The sequence below is a fragment of the Motacilla alba genome, chromosome 5, assembly GCF_015832195.1.
Source record: "Motacilla alba alba isolate MOTALB_02 chromosome 5, Motacilla_alba_V1.0_pri, whole genome shotgun sequence".
Taxonomy (NCBI): domain Eukaryota; kingdom Metazoa; phylum Chordata; class Aves; order Passeriformes; family Motacillidae; genus Motacilla; species Motacilla alba.
The window spans coordinates 18,502,178-18,523,472 of record NC_052020.1 but is presented as its reverse complement, the minus strand read 5'-3'; the positions used below and the strand labels follow the sequence as shown (position 1 = coordinate 18,523,472).

General features: G+C 40.0%; 1 long non-coding RNA gene across 4 annotated transcripts in view; it reads left to right on the top strand.

The window, feature by feature from the left end:
• Window positions 1-4,760: 4,760 nt before the first annotated feature.
• The window catches only part of LOC119702063, a 37,687-nt gene continuing 21,152 nt past the window's right edge, over window positions 4,761-21,295 (top strand). Inside the window, exons 1-6 of one of the 4 annotated variants that reach the window (XR_005257240.1) lie at window positions 4,761-4,819; window positions 6,291-6,405; window positions 10,215-10,330; window positions 10,799-10,906; window positions 11,282-11,396; window positions 13,239-13,831. This is a non-coding gene — a long non-coding RNA (uncharacterized LOC119702063). Of the gene's footprint in view, window positions 4,820-6,290; window positions 6,406-10,003; window positions 10,331-10,798; window positions 10,907-11,281; window positions 11,397-13,238; window positions 13,832-21,295 lie in introns of those variants that run through there. The other 3 variants (XR_005257237.1, XR_005257239.1, XR_005257238.1) reach the window with 3 other exon arrangements.

Genomic DNA, 21,295 nt, shown 5'->3' with positions numbered 1-21,295 from the left:
CATCAGTTATGCTTAGTTTCTGATTTGAAGAAAAAATGTTAAAAATATGTAAGGAGTCCACAGTATCAATCGGTAAGAAACTATTTATAAGACTATCTTTTGCCCATATAAGCACACAGTCCCCTGTATTTCTGTGATATTTTGACAATGTATATCTAATAGTATCTTTATATAGCTGTGTATACTGCCTTTTCAGGACTCCAAAAGATTTATTATGAGGCAATACTGACTGTGCAATGCTGTCTCAGAGGAAAACATCATAACTATGCAATAGAGGGTGTTAAACAACAAGCGGGGCAAAATGACCTAATGGATCTTTTCTATCTGTTGTGGTTTGAATCTCTTAGCAAACACTTTGAAGCTGCCAGAACCAAAGCAAAATTATGAGAACATAAAGAAGGCAAACACAAAGTAATGCACAAAGATTAAAACAGAAAGGAGTGCAGATATCATGAGATAAACTTTTAGTAGACCTCAAATACTTCTGCTGTTCCATTAATAAACCAGGACATGCTACAAACACAAGGAATCAGGAGAGGCACAACCCTTCCTGGGTGTTGCACCTCTCACTCCCAAAATTTGGTGAATATAGAAATTATAAGTTTGTGCTAGGACCACAGAGATAGGAACTGGAGCACAGCTATAGAACTTAGAAGAGGTCTTGTGTCATGTAGATACTTTGACATTGTAGTACAATTGTAAAGAAAGTAGGAATAAGCGCTGTAAGTAGTGACTGTATTTCACCATACACAGAATATATCAAACATTTTAGGAAACCTGCAAGTGGGTAAATGGCTCCCAGACACAGAATGCTGACTCTTATGATGCAGTATGTTTTACCAAATTAAACTTTTCCCGGTTTAAGAGTGTTGGGTTCCCTAAGAGCCCCATGGAGTCATTTAAAATCTAAATGGTTGGAACATTCCCAAACTTAAAAACTGTTCAGAGAAGAGAATTTGGATTGAGCTAATCTCTAGATTAGCTAATTTGGGTTGTAAATCTCTAATCTCTAGGAGACACCTACAAGGAGCATGCAAGGAGCATGTTATGTGATGGGAAAGCAGAAAATTAAAAAAATAAGGACAACAAGATGCTAGAAGAACACATCAGGAGCCAATAAAATCAGATTGAAAAGGAATGGCAGGGCCAGTTACATGAAAAATGGGAACTGTTCTCAGTGTAATCAGCTACTTGCAAGGCAGTTACCCCTGTAATCCATACAGCATAGGAAACTGAAACAGAGATGAGGAGTCAAGGACAACCCTGGATACAATTACCTATGTCCAGATTTATATCAAAAGCAGTGTAAGGACAGGATGGCACAACACATGTCCTAACTGAGAATACAGAGACAGACAAATTGAGATGCAGAGCAACTGACTGAGAGATTGCTGATTTGATTCGTTAGGAGGGATCTATGGTAGCACTCCTTCTCCCCTGGATTGCTCAAATAGGAATATGCCCAGCAAAGACCCAGGACAGCATGAATACAATCTTCAGTGTGAGCTTCTCACTCTTCATGACATTGAAGAGCAGGATTCTGGATGAGTGCATTTTCATGCATGTGAGTGAGCTTTGTATGACTGAAGGACTGAGGAGGGGATAAACTGAGAAACTTCTTACGCACATTTCTGTCTTGGTGTATAAATGTGAGCTGAGTGAATTTAAAAGAGTACATTCATGAATTTGGGAAAGGGTATTAAAGAAGACTCCAAGATTTCAGCATTTACAGCCAGGCAATGGATATATCTGCCATTAGGTGAAGTTGGAATAGCTTCACAGAAATGAATGGAGGGAGGTCTAAGAACTGTGTAGGTACAAAGGACAATAAAAACCCAACCCTTCATGGTTCAAGTTAGCCTTAGGAGTCATACCACAACAGATCTTTTGAGGGCATCTCAAAGCAAGCAGCTACCTGCAAGATAGAGATGTGAACAATTCATAGGCTAACTTCCAATCTTTGTGATTATGAGAGGATTTCCTTTGCCAACATCTGAGCAGGGGAGTGAGGGTTAACCCTTGAACATAGCTGTAGCAGGCAAATCTTTTGAAACCAGTTTATCCCAGTTCCAGTAACTACACAATGTTCACTGCCTGTGAGATGCAAATATCAAGTTTATGATTAACTGTGTTAAATTCCATGGAACTGCAAGGACTTTTATTTGTTTGTATAATGAAATTGAGACAATGCACCCTTTCCTTACTATGCTCTTACTTTAATAACATTTAAAATAAAATCTTTTACTGGGTGCATGTGCTATATCCTCATATTTCCAAAGAGTTTTCTTCGCATCCTTTAGTTGGAAGGGGAGTTAGTTAGCACACTATCTGCTAGGGAATATGCATGTCTGATGCATGTGTGACCAAGGGAAATACCGTTCTAAGGAAGATGGGGGATAGAATAAGCAAATATTTAACACTGACCCCATTGGAAGTCAGCTGGTTCCCGCTCCAAAACTTGCACTGTGGAGAGAGACTTCTTCTAAGCTGGAGAGAGAGGGGACTTCAGAGGCCTGAGTTATTCCCCTGGGTTCTTTCAGAATCTTTCAGCAATTTGCCTCTCCAGGTTTCTCAGTCACAATGCTAAGGAGGCTACCGTTCTTGAAACACTGTAAAGATGTGACACTATAACGATGAACACATTCCTGTTCATGAGGCATTCCAAGTTCCAGTGGTTACGTTTAGAGATGAAGACTGCAGAGTTTATTAGAGATGCCATAAAGGGAGATCTTGGATATACCAGACTGTGTACCAGGCTATTGCACTAGCACTTATCATGCTAATTAAACTTGAGGGGGACAGAAGTTCAGCCTTTATCCTTGGAGACCTGCAGCATTAGTATTTGAGGTGGCCAGTTCATGTCTGATACTCCTAATATTTTCCAGATGCCTTTTACTCAGCAAAGATTTCACCTTTCTTATCCTTACATCTGGCATGTTGTTCCCAGATTATAGCACATGTACATCACTTTTTCCAGGACAGGGGGCCAATGTAATTCAGTTCTGTGGGTATTTGAACTGAGGAGCTTCATCTGCCTCTTACAAACCAGACTTCAATCTGGAAAGTGTAGTACTGGAAACAGTATCACAGGCACTGCAGTGAGGCACACTGACATGAAGCTGGCACCTCATCACCCCTGTATAGGGTTACTACACAACATTGCATTAGTCAGAATTAATAACTTGATTTATTTAGAAAGACAAACCTTCTCCTGGGTTTCTCCCATGCCCTTTCTGAAATGCCTTTTAGCAGCTGGCATTCTGCATCTGTGGGAGGAAAGAATGAGAAGAATTGTAGTGACTTTAATAGGATTTATTCTGTGGCTTGAATACTGGGCTCAGTGACCCACAGCAAAACAGCCCTGAATTTCAAAGGAGTGAGTCTCTCCTTGAGCTGCTCCCTAAGACACTGAAAGCCTTGGAGCTGGAGTTGTGATCTCCAGGAAACTTCATCACTGGTCTCATGCCCTGCAGGAGATGCTTCTACTTACATGCAGATATATTAAGAGGCAGCAATGCCTCTTGCAATCACCCCAGTGGTGGGAAGCAGTGCCCCACTGATTAAGGAGACAGGTGGCTTTATCATGCACCCCCACACACATACACGCACTGCAGAAATGCCTCTCCAGAGCACACCTGAGGGAAAAACCTACTGGGGCTGCCAAACTGGAGGAAAGAATAGACACAGACTTTCAGTCAATTTCTGTACTAGGAGATTGCACCATTGCTACTGAAACAGATTGGATATTCTGTTCTTTCTGCCAAGTACATAATTTAGTTAAAGGTTTTGATGGTCTAATCTATAATGGGGGACAGGCACAAGATCTGTAGATCTGAGCATTGGACAGAAAGAGCACAAGAAGCATGTTCTCAGATCACAACACAGGAAACACAGGAAAATAAGTTAGTATTCCCAACATTTACAAAAGAAGGAATGGAGTGGAGAAGAAAAGGGAAGAGGTGGAAAAAAGGAGGAAAATACAAGGAGAAATTTCAACTTCATAGGAAATGGTACAGTCACTTTCCATATCTTTGTTCTCCACCATACATTTGATTGTATGTTTTATTTGCTTTCTATATTTATAGATGGCCTGCAGTGGTCCTTTCTGACCTTAACCACTCTGTGTTTTCATAGGACACTCCAGGCTCTCAGGGACCTCAGAATGTGTCTAGTTTAGCCTCCTGTTCAAACCAAAGCCAGATAAGTGATCAAACCCGGTTGTTATAGGCTGTGGGGTATTTTGCCCCTTTAAAGCAGTTTCTTGGTCAATCAAGTGTATTTCATGAATTGAAACTACTGTTATAATTATCATTGTAATAAGTCTATCATGTAGACTAGTTTTAAACATTCCTCAGAATTGTGCTCATATCTCTTCCTTTACAGACTCTTCAGAGATTTATCACATTCTGGACAGAAGTTTATCTGGCTCAGTTTTGCCCTGATCATGTCGATAAATATACTCCAGTTGTAATCCACTGTCATAGGCCTCTCACCATGTCACTTCATCTTCTAAACTGTACCCCATATCTCTTTTCACATCTCCAATAATACTGGTGGGTAGAGGCACCAAGGCACCATAAGATCCGTTGTCCATAAGAATACGAGTTGAAAGAAAGCAGCCATCTGTTTGTGTGCAATTGTGTGCAGTAAAAAAATAACAGAAGCAAATTCCCCTGAAAATAGTGGCTAATTATATGTGAGTCCAACCATTGTTAAATATTACCTTCAGCATTTTTCTGCACATAGCATAGTTGCATAAAACAGATTCCATTCCCAGCACCAGGTCTCATCCCTGGAAAATGAGTGGCAGTGGAGGCAGGTAAGCCATGATATGTTCATACATTGTTTCATTGAAACATACAACAAAAAAGAAATTATACTAGAACTCAAAGGAATATCAGCCATCTTACTATTCCAAACATTCATCATATAAATACTGTAGCATATGAATTTGATGTGAGTTTCTAATGACATAATTCTTCATGGAATGTGATTTGTTTATAATAATAAGAAATACAGAATGTGTCAAAGAATCCTGGTGTAAAATAATTTGGTATGCAACTTCTAAGGCAGGAACATAATGTTTCTATTTGCTGTCACTGAACTGTCATTATTAAAATAATGAAAAGGATGGGGGAAGAAGGGGAGAGAGCCTGGCAATGGTCTATGAAGCACCATTTGGTAACTATTGCTATTCTTTGAGATGCAAGTTGAAAACCTGTGTATAAAATGAAGACCACATTTTAGAATCACTATCAAGATCAGATTTCAATAATTTAAAATTCAGAATGAATTTCTATTTTATAAAAATACATATAATATATATATGTATATATATACATATATATATACACACATGCACATTTAATTTTGACTGAAATCTGTCTGAATAGAAGTGGCCATTTGCAATATTTGAAAGTGAACAAAGGCTTTAAACTATACCATGTTTTTGTGTAGACAGCTGAGAGCTGATAGAAAGAATTATTGGCTGTTCAGTTCTGACAGAGTACACTGTTAGTATCCAGGCTGGCAGAGTCAAAAATTCACCTTCACTGGATTTTTTAAATGCCGTGTTAACATGGACTCTCATTCCCAGTCATGGGTTTCACAGCCTGGTTGCCTGGGAGCAGAGGAAGGAGCCCAAAGAGTGCAGCGATGCTCTGATGATACTCAGTTCAGCCCTGGGGCTGGCTCAACTCTTGGGTGCTGCATTTGCCTATTTAAAATCAGCTCCTCTTTACTAATACCCAGTGGTGTCACTGCAAATAGCTACATCACCTGGCATTTTTCAAATTGTTTCTACTGCAAATTTTATAGACAGATGAGTCTCTTGGACATAGGTATGAAAATAACAAATCTCCTGTACGAAAGGACAATAAATCATGACTCAGGTGACTCACTCCCTGCATAGAGGACAGAAAATGAAAGAGTAAGCCTTGAATAAGAACTGACTGGGACCTGAGTGAGACCAGTTACTGAGATAATTAGCTAAGGTCTTTTCATTTATACATTAATGAACCAGAAGATCAAAGACTTTGGCTAGGCCTGTAACCACGACTGCAACATTGTCTTGCTATGCAATAATGAACTCATTATTGGCTGCTTTCATAAATTACATGTGGTAGACTATTTTATTTTTAATACTGTACATAAAGCACAAAAAAAACAACTACAATGTTGTTTTAGAAAATTTTAATTGCTAAGCATGCACTTTCATGTAGTGAGCACATTCTTACTTTCAGCTGATTGCTGCTCCCAATTTTGTCCTTTCACTGGAAATTTCCTGACAGGTGGCAAACCTTCTCTTATTTTGTGGAAGAAAGGGGAAATAAGTGACTGAATGACTGAAGTGAACTCAAAGCATGTTGCATCACTTGAGAAAAATCTATAAAATCTACCTCAGAGGTAGGAAAAGCAGATTAACATGCTAAGATTATGTAAGATAGAGAAAAGTAAATGTTCTAACACTCAACTTCACCCTGTCTTTTTGTGCCAGCATGTTTTCTGCTATTTAATATATTAGGGACAGTTATGTCTGGACCCATGACCACAGAGTTGATGTTTAGCTTGGAAAATTATGTATGTAAGGCTCGGAGTTGATCTTAGGAAATCTGGAATGTTTTTCTACTGTAGACTTTCTGCAACATTGAAGACAGGTTATATGATATTTATCTTTCAGGTCTAGAGCTGTAAAGCACTGCATCATTTTACAAAGCTGCTGGGAGAATAAATGTATAAATGTTCACAATCTATAGTTGAGAAAAGTTTACAAGCACGCATCTAATTGAAACTTCCAGATAAAATCACAACAGTTCATGAGGGAAGTTGTTGACTGTTACTGTTGGCAGTAAGATGTGATATGGAGAAAAACTTTTGTCACAAATGGGCAAGTTATTATTATGTGGGCATGTTAGTATATGCTCTCTTTTAAAATGGCATAAGAAAGAAAGGTATTTTATCTGTTGGCAATGTTTCTGATGCAAAAATTATATATATATATATATATATATATATATATATATATATATTCACATTTATTTATGACCCACTCAGAAGGTCTGACACTGCTGGGGAGAAGTTTAAGCTTAGGCATTAAGCCATCAGTTGCTACAGTAACAGCAATTATTCACTGCTCTGGGACATAGGGTAAACCTGACACATTGATTGCCACCCCCTGCTCTCCCCCCCGCCCCCTAAATTTTTTTACTTAATGATTTACCTTCAAGCCAATGATCGGATGATTCACAACTCAGATGAAAATAAAGGCGAGTGAAATCCCAACATCGAACAGTTTATTCAAAAATTCTTTTTGCCTGGAAATTATCCACAAGGTAACATTTTTCCATGTGCTTCATTAATTTGAATTGCTCTGCAAACTTTTGTCAACCCCCACAGTTCTCACCAAGTATTCACCGAAGCTTTTGTTTCCAGCATGACTATTCATAATGTCTTATTCATCTGTGACCTCAGTAACATGTTATGGTTGTTTTTCTCCCTAACTGGATGACTTGAAAACCCACAAAGAAGAAGGCTGCAGGAACACTTCCACCGAAAATACTCGTGCATGTCAGAGCATGTCATTGCAGAAGTGTGGCTGGGTGGATGTTTATGGCTTGTCCCTATTTCACAAACTCTATAGTAAACAAAATGGCAAAGCCAAATGCAAAGCCCAGCAAGTATGGTCCTGGGTTGTTATTAAAATATACATTCCCAAAGCTCTTTGAATGACTTCAAAGTTCCCTTGAGAAAGACAAGGAGAAACTCATCATTGCTTCACTAATGTGTAGGACCTGTACAGTGCAGTTTTGGTGTGCTCTTCTCATGTCCTCAAGAGAAAAAGGGATGTGGTTGAGAGACCTTCGGCTAGATGTAGCTCCCCAGGAAATGCTCACACCCTCTAAAAGATGCTTCACCCATAGGAACTTTATTGTCCCATTGGCTGCTGTCACTGCCAGTGCTGCAGAGTGCCTTCTACATTGCCTTTGGAAGTCTTTTGTGAGGATTTTAATGATGAACATGAACTTGGTCTAGACATTGAGCTCTTTTTTGCTGAACAAACAGATTGTTTACTGTAGTGTCTATAAAAAAAATTAAGGAAAAAAACCAAGAGCAAGAAAAGAGCCTCCTAACACCCAAAGCTAAATGTAGGGGGCAAAGTTAGAAGATGTGTGCCATCAGCTTCAAGGACACCAGCAATCGATGCCATGGCTCCATGCCAGGAGCACTGCCCATCTGAGCTGCATAGCTGGAGGCTTTCTGGAAAACACATGTTTTTTCATCACCAGCTCTGAATCACAGCTGTTCCTTGGTAATCTTTTGGAGGCAGAGTCCTCACCTTCCTCAGAGGGCTCTGCTTCACCCCACTCCAGCACTAACTTCTGTAGCCTGCTAATTTCAGTGTTGAGATAGAGCCAAGGTGTTAGGTTAACCTGCCACTCCCTTTGTCAGTGCAAGGCTATCTTCATTATATTGTGTGACTCTATGAAACATCAAAAACTGTCTCTCTCTGTAACTTTTAGCCCATTAATTATCAGCAAGCATCAAGAGTCCAAATTGCTCCAGCCCAGCAATGGAGTTATGCTTCCATTGTCCCCATTTGGCTGGTGCAGGGAGGAAGCAGGATCTCTAGACCTGTTCCAGATCTTAACATTGCCTTTTCTTCTGCCTGCCCATGCCTGAAATTGGTAATAAGAAAGCTATTCATTCCTTTGCTCTCAATACAAAGCATTGTATTAGCTTGCTGTCACTTTGAGTGCTAGCTTATCTCTCTCCACCTGCAATTAAAATGTTCAAGGAAGGACATCACAGTCTTAAACTGCACCTTGAGATAAAACCCCTTTTTGTTGGATTAACTCTTCTGCACACACACTGCACAATTTGCATTCTTGCATCACAAACAAGTATTTCCTGCAGTCCTATTGTCCCATACTCATCAGAATTCTGGCTGTTTCTGAATCAATTTTCACACCAACCATTCAATGCTCAGTTTGTCCTCTAGCAAAAATCATTCCCAAAGACAAGTGAATCAAGCCATTCTGAATGGGAAAGAAGGAATACCTTTAGCCACAAATACTCTAAAGGGTTGTTGTTTTTTTACTCTTGGGTAGTGAACCAGACGAGATTATAAATTCTTCCAGTAATTTTCCTTCTCCTATAAATGCATCATACTTTCAAGGCAGCTCAACAGTGAAGATTAGAACACTCCAATGAATTCTTTCTGAAAGGAAGCAAACATCTAGGTAGAAAAAGATCAAAGTGAAATAGGCTTTCCAGTCTGTACTAACACACTGATCTTGAGCTATAACATTTACTGCCATTAATGTGTGAAATATTTGGCACAAAGACGTGCAATAGCTGTGTCACTAATCATAACTGTGGGAGTGTATCTTTGCTCCTGTTAGCTTAAAAGTGGATCTGACCATGAAGGTTAGAACATCCAGGCATTTGAAAATGTGGGACATACAAACCTCACAACAGATGACATGATCTGACATGCATCACCAAGACATCAAGGAAAATTAAGCTTAGGATGAGTCTCAGGGTCTGTGCAATCAGCCACCATGCCTGCTCATGGGCAGATTGTGAAGAAGCTGTTTCTAGGACTCCATTGCTTGACAATGAGTCAAGTATAATGCTTTTTGCTGTTAAAATTAAATATCTACAATTGCATGTCAATAAGACAATCAGGTGATGAAAAAACATTAATCTTAAAAAAAAAAAAAAGTAAAATTTTCACAGTTGAAAACTCTATTTTCCCACTAAACAGCAGGGAAAAGAAGAGAAAGAAGTAGAATGGCATTTTAGTTCAGCTTTTAGCAGAAGTCCTAACTGTTTTTAAGCTGGCTCTTGATCTATGGATGTAAGGACTTAGGTGAACTAGCAACATCCAACAAGAGAGAATAGGACATAGCAGTTACAGTGCTTAGGTTTGTTATAGTCATCTGGTTTCACTGTGGTTTTCTTTGCTCATTTTTATTCTCTTTTAAATCATCTGTTGCTACAGAGTCCCTAAAATGCTATTATGGAATCGCAGGCTAAAGCCAAGTCATACTCACTCAGCAGTGACTCATTGTGCAGCCTGGGCAAATGTCTGTCTCAGTTCAGGAAGAGGTGAATGGGGCAGTGATAGTTCTGAGTCTCATAAAACACTTCAAGAACTTCCTGAGAAAAGGAGTAGCTCTGTCACAACAGTCTCTTACCTGCCTCCTTCCTAGCCCAGTAACACAGGAAGAGCAAAGGACAAAAGCCCTGCAGACAACGAATTCCTCCTGCTCAGCATCTGTTTATGTCAGATGTTGGAACCCCCACCCATCCCTTCCTGACACATCTGGTAAGTGTATCTCCTCCACAAGACCAATAATGCACCATCATGGGGGAGTGGGAGGTAGGGTGGGGACGGAGAGTAGGATAAATATACTGAGAGGGAAAAAGAAATTAAGGGAAAGCCTTACAGCAAAGTAAATGTTCAGTTATTTCAGGAGTTTTCTTAATAGCAGGTCCATGAAAAAGGCAGAGGGGAGGGCTGTGGAGGGCTGTGAGCAGGTTGAAGACACTGACAGATGAAGAATGGGGCTGCAGCTGGCTCTGCTGTGCCCACGAAGCATCCAGTGGCTGGAGGCTTTTCAGGTCCCAGGAGCGTTACTTGTGGGTCAGTGCCTTTACTGTTCTGTGTAGTGTCGATCCATACATCTAAAATAGCAGAGAAAAAATAATGGGACATGGTCTAAACTTTTCATACTTTTAGTAGAGATAAAGAAGCTTTTACAACATCCTTTTATGGCTGTCTTCCTGGTCCTAGATAAAAGTGGAAGTTACAAGAGTACTTTGGTGATCCGCTCAGGGTGAGCCGAAGTGCCTTGGCTCTGGCTGGTGTGAGATCAGACCCTCCACAGGGAGCAGTGTCAAGGTAAGAGCAGCAAATGCACTGGAAAACACAGGTTGCAGACACTGTAGAATCAGTGCTGTTTCCTGCTTGACTCAGCCTTTGTTTTTAATTTGGTATTGTCATCCACTTGTTTACACTGATACAGACCTAGTCTGGATAAACCAATCCGTGATTTCCAAACAGCCAACACATTCCATCACGGGTCATAATCCCACGCTTGATTGACCCATCGTGGCCTGTAACAGTCATGCCAGTCTGTGGAATTGCACCCATTTCGTGCTTTGCTTGTCTCAGACGGTGCCACAAAGGTGAATGTGAATGGTGGTAACAAAGCATTGGGTTGTACTGACGCAACGCGATTGGGCTCAGCTGCAATATCACCCTTTCACAATGCAGGAGGCTTTGAAGAACCAAACAAACCCCAAACAGCCCGTGAAGCACAGCTGCAGGTCAGAGCTGGGAAAGCAGTGTTGGCCAGAGGGAGACAGAGCAATGCATCCAGGTGTACAAGGTGGGTAGAGACAGATGCAGAGGGTCTGATACCATACGGACAGATATTACTCGATAGAAAGAGCAACCTCAGGACAAGGGAAGGAGCACCATCTGGTGGAAAACAGCTCAAAATTAAAAGCAGGGATTCTCCTGATCTTTTCTTCATGACCTGGCAAAGAACAAAGGAATTACTATCGCTCTAACTCACTTTGTACAGCTCTGGGAACCCCTCATTTACTCTTCACGGAATATCAGATCTGTCTCAATGTATGTAATCTGTGCAGCTCATCACATAACATAAAAACGAGGGTCTGAGTCTGGGGAAGCTTGAAGTTTTAAGACTGTTTTGATCTGAATTTTTAAGCAGAATCAGATCCAGGTATGACATGTTTGTTTGGGTTTTTTTTTTTTTTAAAGTCTCCTCTTTTCTCACCTGACCATTTCCACTGAACCTGTGCTGTTTTTGGGACTCCTACTCAAGTATCAAATAAAATTAAAACTGGTCAATAGCTAAAAAAGGTCCAAGAAGGCAAACAGAAAAGATGCACATGTGACCCATTAGCTCACCCTCTTTTTTTTTTGCAATGAATGGCAAAAGTCTCAGTCTAGCAATTGCAGAATATTTCTGTAAGAGTATTCAACATAGCAGCAAAAGGATATCAAGCCGCTATTTGGTATATACAATTCAGAAGAATTAAGTGCAGCATTCATTAGAATTAAGGGAATGAGTTAGAAATCAAGTCAATTCCACTGATTCTGTAATTTGGAAAAAGAGAAAATATCTAGCAGTAGTTTCAGAGTTTAATATTCAGCAAACACCATTTAAAGTTCCTACAATAGTGAAGATCCAAGGGTCACCTGAAAAGAAACTTCAGAACCAGCAGCTTTGCAAATTACATTAGAATCAGGCTGTACCAAATTTCTTAAACTGTTTCCTCAGTTGGGGTCAGTTTCTTTTCCTCACTTTGATTTTAACAGCATTTAGCTGTCTTGTACTCTTTAAAGCCACTTGCTTACTCCCTCTTGGTGGGAAAAGTGAGAAAACTCATCAACTGCAATAAAACTCAGTTTAATAGGTAAAGCAAAAGCTGCACACGCAAGCAAAATCAAACAAGGAGTTCATTCACCACTTCCCATCCGCAGGCAGGTGCTTGGCCCTTCCCAAGAAAGCAGGGCTGTGTAACAGCTACTTGGGAAGATGAACACTGTAACTCTGAACATGTCCCCCTTCCTTCGTCTTTTTGTGGATTTATGTGTGAGCACGATGTGCAGTATGGAACCTGACCAAGTCTCACTGTCTTACCTTTGCTGTTTACCGTGCTGGGAACCACTTACACAATAGTAACAATTGCACAAGGAAATAAGCACTTTTGTGTTTTCACAGTTCTAACAACAGACATATGCATTCCTTTAAAATCCACCCTCTAATTTGGTTTAGGGATGTTGCCTTTGCACATTTGTATTCCTTCACTAAAAAAACAAGAAAAACAAGACTTACTTTTTTTTTTTTGTTATTTTTTTTAAGTGGAAAATCACAGTTCAATGAAGTATTCTCTTACCTGGATTATAATTTTGGACATCTTCTGCTCTAAGAAGTTGTTTGCCCATCCTGTTGTTACCACTTAGCTTCACATATTAGAGCCAGGTAGAATTTGTCACTGTCTGTTTTGACCAAGAATGTAATTTAATGTAATATTCTTTTGAAGTTGATATATTTTCACAAAATATTGCAAATTTTGACAAAAAGTAATTTTCTGGTGGAAAAAATGCTGCCCTGGCAGATTCCTCACCAGCAATGCATTCAAGTACTTAGAAAAAAATGCAATGAGTATCTAAAAAAAAACTCCTAACCTCTTCATAGGAACTTGGATCTTTCGTCTCACCAAGGAGTCATAAAGAGGGTGGTTAACCCATGAGCTGCATTCCTCAATGACACACTGACCTGCTTGGGAAAGCAGGATACATGCCTCCTACACTTGCCCATGTAGCTTATACTGCATCTGCCAAGCAGCAACTGCATATTCCAAGGAGAAATTTCCAGAGGTAACAGAGGTAATAGTGAACTCAGACCTGGAGCCAATGCTAAGAGAAGTAAGAATTTGACTCACTTGCTGAAAGTATTTGATCCGTCCAGCCTGCTCCCTGTTTCAGTCTGAGACTCATGCCTACCTGGGTATGTTTAATGTAGTCATCTTGCTTTTTTGCAGATAATTGTGGGTTCAAGACATGTGTGTGTGTCCTCCAAGAGACATTCTCTTCTTTTATTATTTTTATTTTTAAATGGAAATAGAATTTAAACAAGGAGCTACCTTTTCCTACTCTGCAGTTAAACACGAAAGCTTCATAAGTTTAAGATAAGGACATATTGATTTAAAACTTCAGGCTTCCAGATTTATATGTAATTATGTTATGATCTCAATGAACACAGACTGCTTGCTTATTGTATTCTTTATTAAAAATTCTTTATCCAAATTGAGTTTGAGGTTTCTCATTGCCACAAGACATATAATTCTTTCTTGACCACACTCTTATTCTTCTGTTTGTTGTTTGGGCTTTTTTTTCTGTAATGAGCTAATAAGAGGGATGGTTGCAAAATGAGTCTACAGGTTTCATGTAAAGCTACTGCAGATAGTCAATTAAAGCCATTTGTAGCTTAATTGATCAGGATGCATGACATGTTTCAGATCAAAGTTCCATTTTGTGAAGTAGTGGCATGCATTGGCAAATGGATAGATAGATGATAGATAGATAGATAGATAGATAGATAGATAGATAGATAGATAGATAGATAGATAGATAGATAGATGACTGAATTTTAGTGGAAGGGTATTCAAACCCTTGGAGCTCTAGAACACAGCAACATCCTGAATGAGCAGAAAGAAGCCTTTGTCATCGATAATTCTTCATATTTTATCCTTTTTCTATAGGCAGTTATAAACAGGACTTTTAAGCAAATTGAGGTATTCAAATCTGCTTTCTGTTGAGGTTTACAAACATATTCCCCTCTGAAAATTCTAGGTCATGGATGGTTACTGTATTTATTTCAAGAAAAACATTGAAATGACAGATGAATCACTTAGATGATACCTACCTTTCTATACTTAATAATGCATGTGTCTTAAAGGAGTTGATTTATCTTAATGGCAATGACACTCTAAAATGTACCTCATCATGTGTCTAAATGGAGGAGGACTGCAGTCACACTAGGTACTGAAGACTTCCTAGGCACAATTTAAAAATAAAGGGATTGTTCTTATTTGAAAACTAAAATGCCCATTGAAAGTCCATTAAATGCTAGAGATTCCTTCCAAAAGGTAATATTCGCAGTTTTACAGGGAAAAAAATGCAAAGAATACTATTAACTGGGGACTAAAAACTGAAGCAAGAAGGACGAGTGGTCCTTGTGGCTGTAAATCCTACACTGTCGAACATTGCAGAAGCACTATCTGATAACAACTGTATCCCACTCTCATATGCTGTCTAATCTATGTGACAGCTGATGCTGTTGTAATGCAGACTCTTGGTTATCCCAAAGGGAAAACTGAAGGTTTGAAAATACCATTGCAGACCCCTACAGTAAAAATGTACAAACTTCCCTTATTTTCTAGGGGTTTGGCAGGCATGCAGGATGGCAGCTCCCCGTTGCTCCCTGCCTCTGCCCTCCCAGGGCACCTCCCTGGCAGCTCTTCCCTTACAGAAATGTACAGACACATATTAGAGCAAATGTTCTCCAAGCATGACAACTGATTACTATCTGACTTGGCCTTGGTACAGCCTGAGCATGTTAAGACCAGACAGTATTTCAGCATTGTAAAAGGAATTCAATGTGCAGTGAGGGCATGCCTCCTAAACTTCACTGAAAGTTGGTTTGGGAGAGATCTGCAAGCCAGCATCACAGAAACTTAATGCATGGTAATAGGATTGGTATAGCATGTGTAATCCTAGCTGAGTTCATAAAAAAAGAAAAACATAGCAATTGTTGCAGAAAATAACATTGTACTTGCTAGCTCCCAGTTCCACTCCTTGGCTTTCTGGCTGACCTCTGTCTGTCATCTGGCTGACCTCTGTCAGTCATCTGTCTATTCAGGAAAGTGGACATGAATTAGTTAAGTGTGTGAAGTTGTTATGTGTATCTTAAAGGAAGTTAAACCTCCAATTCCATGTTCTCACATAGCCTTAAACCACTATAGCCCAATCCTCAAGAGTAAAATGATGATATTTAGCTTTCTTTTTACAAGCATAATTTATCCTACCCTAGCTGTCATTCTATCTTCTGTCGAGTTTTTGCAGAGCTCTTGTAATATACTCTTGCATTCTGATCCTTTCAGAACGTGACACAAATGAGGAAGTTCAGATGTGAATCCTTTGTGAATGCAAAAGGAAAGCCAAATGCCCCTTCCCCAGTGCCTCTTCCCTGCCCAGACCATGCAGATGTTCTTTGGGATGTGTGAGGGGTTGAAAATTGTTCTTCATGCATAACAATGTGCACGTTAATCCTTCATGCTCTATTCCTAAAATGTCAAAAGCATTGTTTGAGCCAACAACAAAGGCAGCATTAAGATTTCTGTACTGCTCAACATTCCTGAGGAACAGCAGACACAGAAATGTTCATTTCTTTCTGGAAGCTGTCTAGCTAAGGGTTAGTTTCAACTGACTGCTGCACTGGTAGCTTTCAAGGTCATTTCATGGAGAAACTCAACAAAATTAAACAGAAAAACACCGTTAAGTGACCTTTCCAAATAGTCATAGACTCCCACTATGCTTCTTTACAGAACAAATTACTGCTACCCCAATTTTCAGGATTAAACCAAAGCAAAATGTCAAGTGTGCATTTCTACAAAGAAATGCGTGGCAAGACAAGAAGTCAGGCACCAGTGTCCTGGTTGCTGGCTGCTCTCAGGGTTCCTGGGCTGTACTTCGAGTTGTCCTTCTCTGTGTTCCGAACAAAACACGCATCCCTCTGAGCTTCCTGCACAGTTTGAAAGAGCTTTTGAAGCAGCACTTTCTTCCAAGGAGCGAGTGTGCAGTGTTAATGGTGTACTGCTTTAGGAAGAAGAAAATCTTCCAATGCAAAGAGGCCTACTTATGTAGACATCCACCATCTAGACAGCCTAATGCAGGCAGAACCATTGCTCTTTTCCTGTTGTGTCCTCCAGATGAATTTCAGTCAGGATCAGTGAATATTTTGCCCTTCTATCTTGTACCAGGGAAAGTGACAAAAACCTTTTAGAAATCTGACTGGTTACTTGCTTAGTTCCATTCATTTGCAAGTCCCTTGGTGATCACGCAGTCCTGCAGGATTTATCAATTCTCATAACTGAGTTTCCCAACTAAAGCTGTCCTGAGTATTTTCACTCTGTTTCTTGTGCCTCAAGTCATGAAGTTAGATTCACCTATTTCCTGAGGTTCGATTAGTATCAAGAGAAAAGCCTAAGAAAGATTTTGTGCTTGTAAGAAAGACCTTGTGTTTCTCATCCATGGACAGAGAGGGAGGAGTTTATTTAACTGGAACAGTTCACAGGTCTGTGATTGAGACATATTTGCTTTTCTGGCCACTAAAACATATGAGCTGCCTTTGCAGGCAGTGACAATGGCACACTCAGGTTCGTGTAGCAACTAAGAGGTTACTTTTCTGTGCTTTTGAGTTTCAAGGATTTTGAAACAGGTTCAAACACTTTTTGAAGTCTCATCTTTCACTGACTCCCTTAATCCCCCCAAGCTTGGCACCATTTCTCACTCATGTTTATATTTTAATCTCAAGTTTCTTGCTTGAGAGCTATATTGTTTAAACCTGAGGCTGTCAGTGATGGTGCATCTGGGAGTTTTGTTACAGATTTTCCAGCAGCTTCTCACGGTTTGGGGTGTGTGGGTGTGTGTGGGGGGAGTGTGTGTGTGTGTGTGTGTGTGTGTGTGTGTGTGTGTGTGTTCAGGGAGGATGTGCATGAACTCTGCATGAGGCTGATCACATTCATGGTAGCTCATTTTAGCTTTGCATGTTTTGTCACTGGGCCTGACTGACCATGAACTGACATACCAAGTAGTACCAAGAAAATCTCCAGCCTGTTGCAGGCTGAATATTTATCCATATAATATCCAGTCTGGATATTATCCACTACTGTCTTTTCCAGTGGGCACTGATGAAGTCCCAACAAGAAGTCTGAGGTCAATCAAGAGGTACCTCACAGCCAGGTTAAAGGATCTGGAGTGCAAATGGTGTTCTCTTCTATCCTGCCAGTTTCAGGGAATAATGGGGGTAGAAGCAGGAAAATCACACAGATGCCTACAGCCTCTGGCTCTGAGCCTGCTGTTACCAGCAGAATTTTTGATCTCAGGTCAGTTTACATGACACCGAGCTTTCTGGCAACAGACGGAAAAAAAAGGATCTTTGCTCAGGAGTTAGGAGGTAATCCAGATTAGATGAAGGGAGGGGATAAAACTGGAATCAGCAGTGATAAGCACCACAATTTCTGCTGGTTTTATTTTCCAACCACCAAAATATTTCCAAGCATTCTGCCTATCCTCACTAGGACCCAGACTTATCCTTTCTCATGGACCCTGCTGGAGGCATGCAAATCCAACAATGTCTCCAAAACTTGCCTAGCACAGAGGACTTCAGCCAAACCTGCCACAGGGCAAACTGCTCCTCAGACCAGGTTGCTCAGGACCCCATCCAACCTAGCCTTGAACACTTCCAAGGATGGGAGCATGTGCTTTACAACAAGGGCAACTCAAGTATATAAAGCTACAGAATCTGCAAGGAAGATATAGCTTTGTTCAGTCTTACCTAAAACCCCATTTTCATGCATTATGCCCTTCTAGGCTCTGGTGAGTAGGAACAAAACTTTGGCCTCAACTTAAGAATGATGAAATGTATTTTTCTAAGACACAGACAGATTTGTTAAACCAAGAAACCTGTTGTGTGTACACATCTCTAAATCAGCCTTTCATATTGCTCCACACTTTTTAAACGTGAAAGTGAAAACATTTTTAGAGGGCATCAAATGATGAGTAGCACCAAATGCATACAGATGATGGTCCTCAGGCTGGAATGAATATGAGATTCTTTAACTTTGGACCCTTGCTTTACTTGCTTTTACTCAAAATCCTTACTTCCACGCAGAGGTTTTAGTGAGGTTGTCAGTATCTTCTTCTGAGAAACAAGTGACAGGATGAGAGGAAATGACCTCGAGTTGTAATAAGGGAAGTTTAGATTGTGTATTAGGAAAAATTTCTTCACTGAGATTTTCTTCACTGGCTGTCAAAAATTGGAACAGGCTGTCCAGGTATGTGTTTGCATCACCATCCCTGGAGGTATTTATAGGAGCTGTAGATGTGGTGTTTAGGGACATGGTTTAATGCTGAACATGGCAGTGCTGGGTTAATGGTTGGACTTGATGATTTTAGAGGTCTTTTCCAGCCTAAATAATTTGATGATCTCCGGTGTAGATAAACATCTTCTTGAATATTTGCCATCTGAGAGGAATAGACACTTTTATTTTGCCTTTTTTATGGGCCTTGTAAATGAAGAGATGAAAGATATTTTTAAATTATAATCATTTTTACAGCACTAGGTTGATCTCCCCTACTGTTTTCTAACCCTTGAGCTGTCTCAGATTGATCAATCGTATTGTTTCCTAACTCCCTTGACCTGAATCTCTAGGGGAATTCCCATCATATTTCAAAGGTCAAAGACACACCCTTGATTTTTCTTCCCCTTTAAAAAATAAGAGAAGGTTGTGCAAAGCATTTTGACCCTCATTTCTGGTGACATGAGAAAAATGGCTGTCACTCCACCTGATACTCCTTAGCAGGGATACTTTTGTTTGTTGGAGCAGCTGTCTACTCATGGCATCTAAAACTGGGAGGTGGCTAATGTAGTTAGAAGAAGAGTGGGATCTAAAAGTAGAACGCTTTCACATCCCAGTGAACTGGATTTTGGGTTAAGAGACCAGTGCCTGTGCAAAGTCCGTGGCCCTGCTTCCTTTCTGCCAAGCAGAAGGCAAGAGAGAACATGAGATATCCCATAATCTAGTAAATCGAATTTCTTGAGTTAAAAAGTGTACAAAGTCTTTTGGTGTCAAAGTGAATCCAGCAAAGCATCCTTTTCTGTAGAAAAGTCAAAACTGTGCTGTTGGACTGGCTGGAGAACCAAAGTTTCCTTTCTGGTCCATCTCCAGCTACAAGTGTAAGCAGCTGTTGCCAAACTCAAAAATTCAAATGCTGTCTATTCTTCACTACCAAGGCTCTAGTCAGGCTTTGTTTTTTCTCAGTGTTTTTTTCTGTCACCAGTTTTAATTTTAATACTAAAAACATTCCAACACTGTCTTCTCACAAGAATTTCTGAGAGCAGGAAATGTGCAGCATGTGAATCTTTAACATACAGTGATCGCTCCACATAAAGCCAAGGAGAATGCCAGTGGTTCCATCATTCTCCAGCCCCACCCTTCCTACACCCTTTCTTCTGGTGTAGAAAATCTTTAGGATGCAAGGGAATGGTATCTCAGAGGAGACCTGGGAACTTGTTCTATAATGCAGCCTTGTTTATACATGTTCCTGGTTTCGCTTCACTTATGGACTCCCCTGTCTCTAGTCAGTGGCACTGTTTCTGTGTGGGATTACACCACAAGAAAAAGAAAAAGAAAAGGAAAATTGAAAAAAAAAGTGGAAAATCTGTACCTTTTCAGGGGGTAGAAAACTTGTGGGAGTAGTTGCTACAAAAGTCAGCACAATCCTGATAAATGCTGAGTGTGGCAGGATTCTTATTTAGAGGATTTACATGTATAGGGGTGAAGATGTGATGCAGTGTGTTCATGACATTCTCTGCTATGATTGACCTTGAATTGTTTGTTGTTGGTAAGTCCTGAATGAAGTCAACTGGGTTAATCAGGTTTCTCTTCTTCTGTCAATGAAAGAAAAGAAACTAGATTAGTATTTATGGTATTACCATTCCCACACTTTCTACATCATGTAAGTCAAAGTCTCAGGTCACTCTTACAATGGTGAGCGATAAAAAATAATAACAGGTTATAAACTAGGAAATATCAGATGAAGCCAGTTTAATAGACTGTGAACAAAGTCCACTTTTTCCAATCAAAATCAGAAATGCATCTGAATCAGAGACATCTCACTGTGGAATTCTTCAGCATCCATTTGGGCACCCCAGCAATACTTCTCCAAGCAGTCTGAGAAGCCCTGTGATTGATAATTTTATTAAAAACTGTGGAAGACAGTATCATGGACTAATTCAATGATAACTTCTTCCTGCTAATCTCAAGAGTTTAGTCAAATTTATTTAAACCTGCCCCTTTGTTCATAAGCTGAGCACTAAGACTCAGGTACTTCAATGCAAAACCCAGTACACAGCATGGACTGGGGCTGACTTGAGAATTCCCAAGTGCAGAAGAACATCTGTAAGACTGTATCAAAAAAGAAGTCTTTTCCCACATCCTTAAGAAATGAGGATTTTATTTAAATATCTGCATGGAGCAGCAGAGAAAGGAGAGAAAATCTCTTTTTCATGCCTCATTTCTTAGGGTTATACCTATACCTATAAATTTTGTTCATACAGCCTTTGAGATCCCTTCTGTACTGTGCAGAAACTCCTTGTTTCTACAGCTATTGATGTTTACGAGGTTATGAACAATTTCCTGTCTGGATTATCCCACAGTTTATATGCTGCTTTATCAGTGCAAAAGCCACATTAGAAGAAATCAGACGGTTGCTTTGGACAAGGTGATAAGCTGTTGCACAACCTTATGGTTTTGGTCTCACAGACTGCAAACTGAGTTTCTGGAAAGATCTTTCTGCAATGGAAGTGCCACAGTATATGTGCATTTCCCCTTCAGGTAGAAGCAAATCCCTGCATTTTACCATTTTGAAAGAAATGTGAAGAGAGAAAGACAGAAGTAAGGTAAGCAG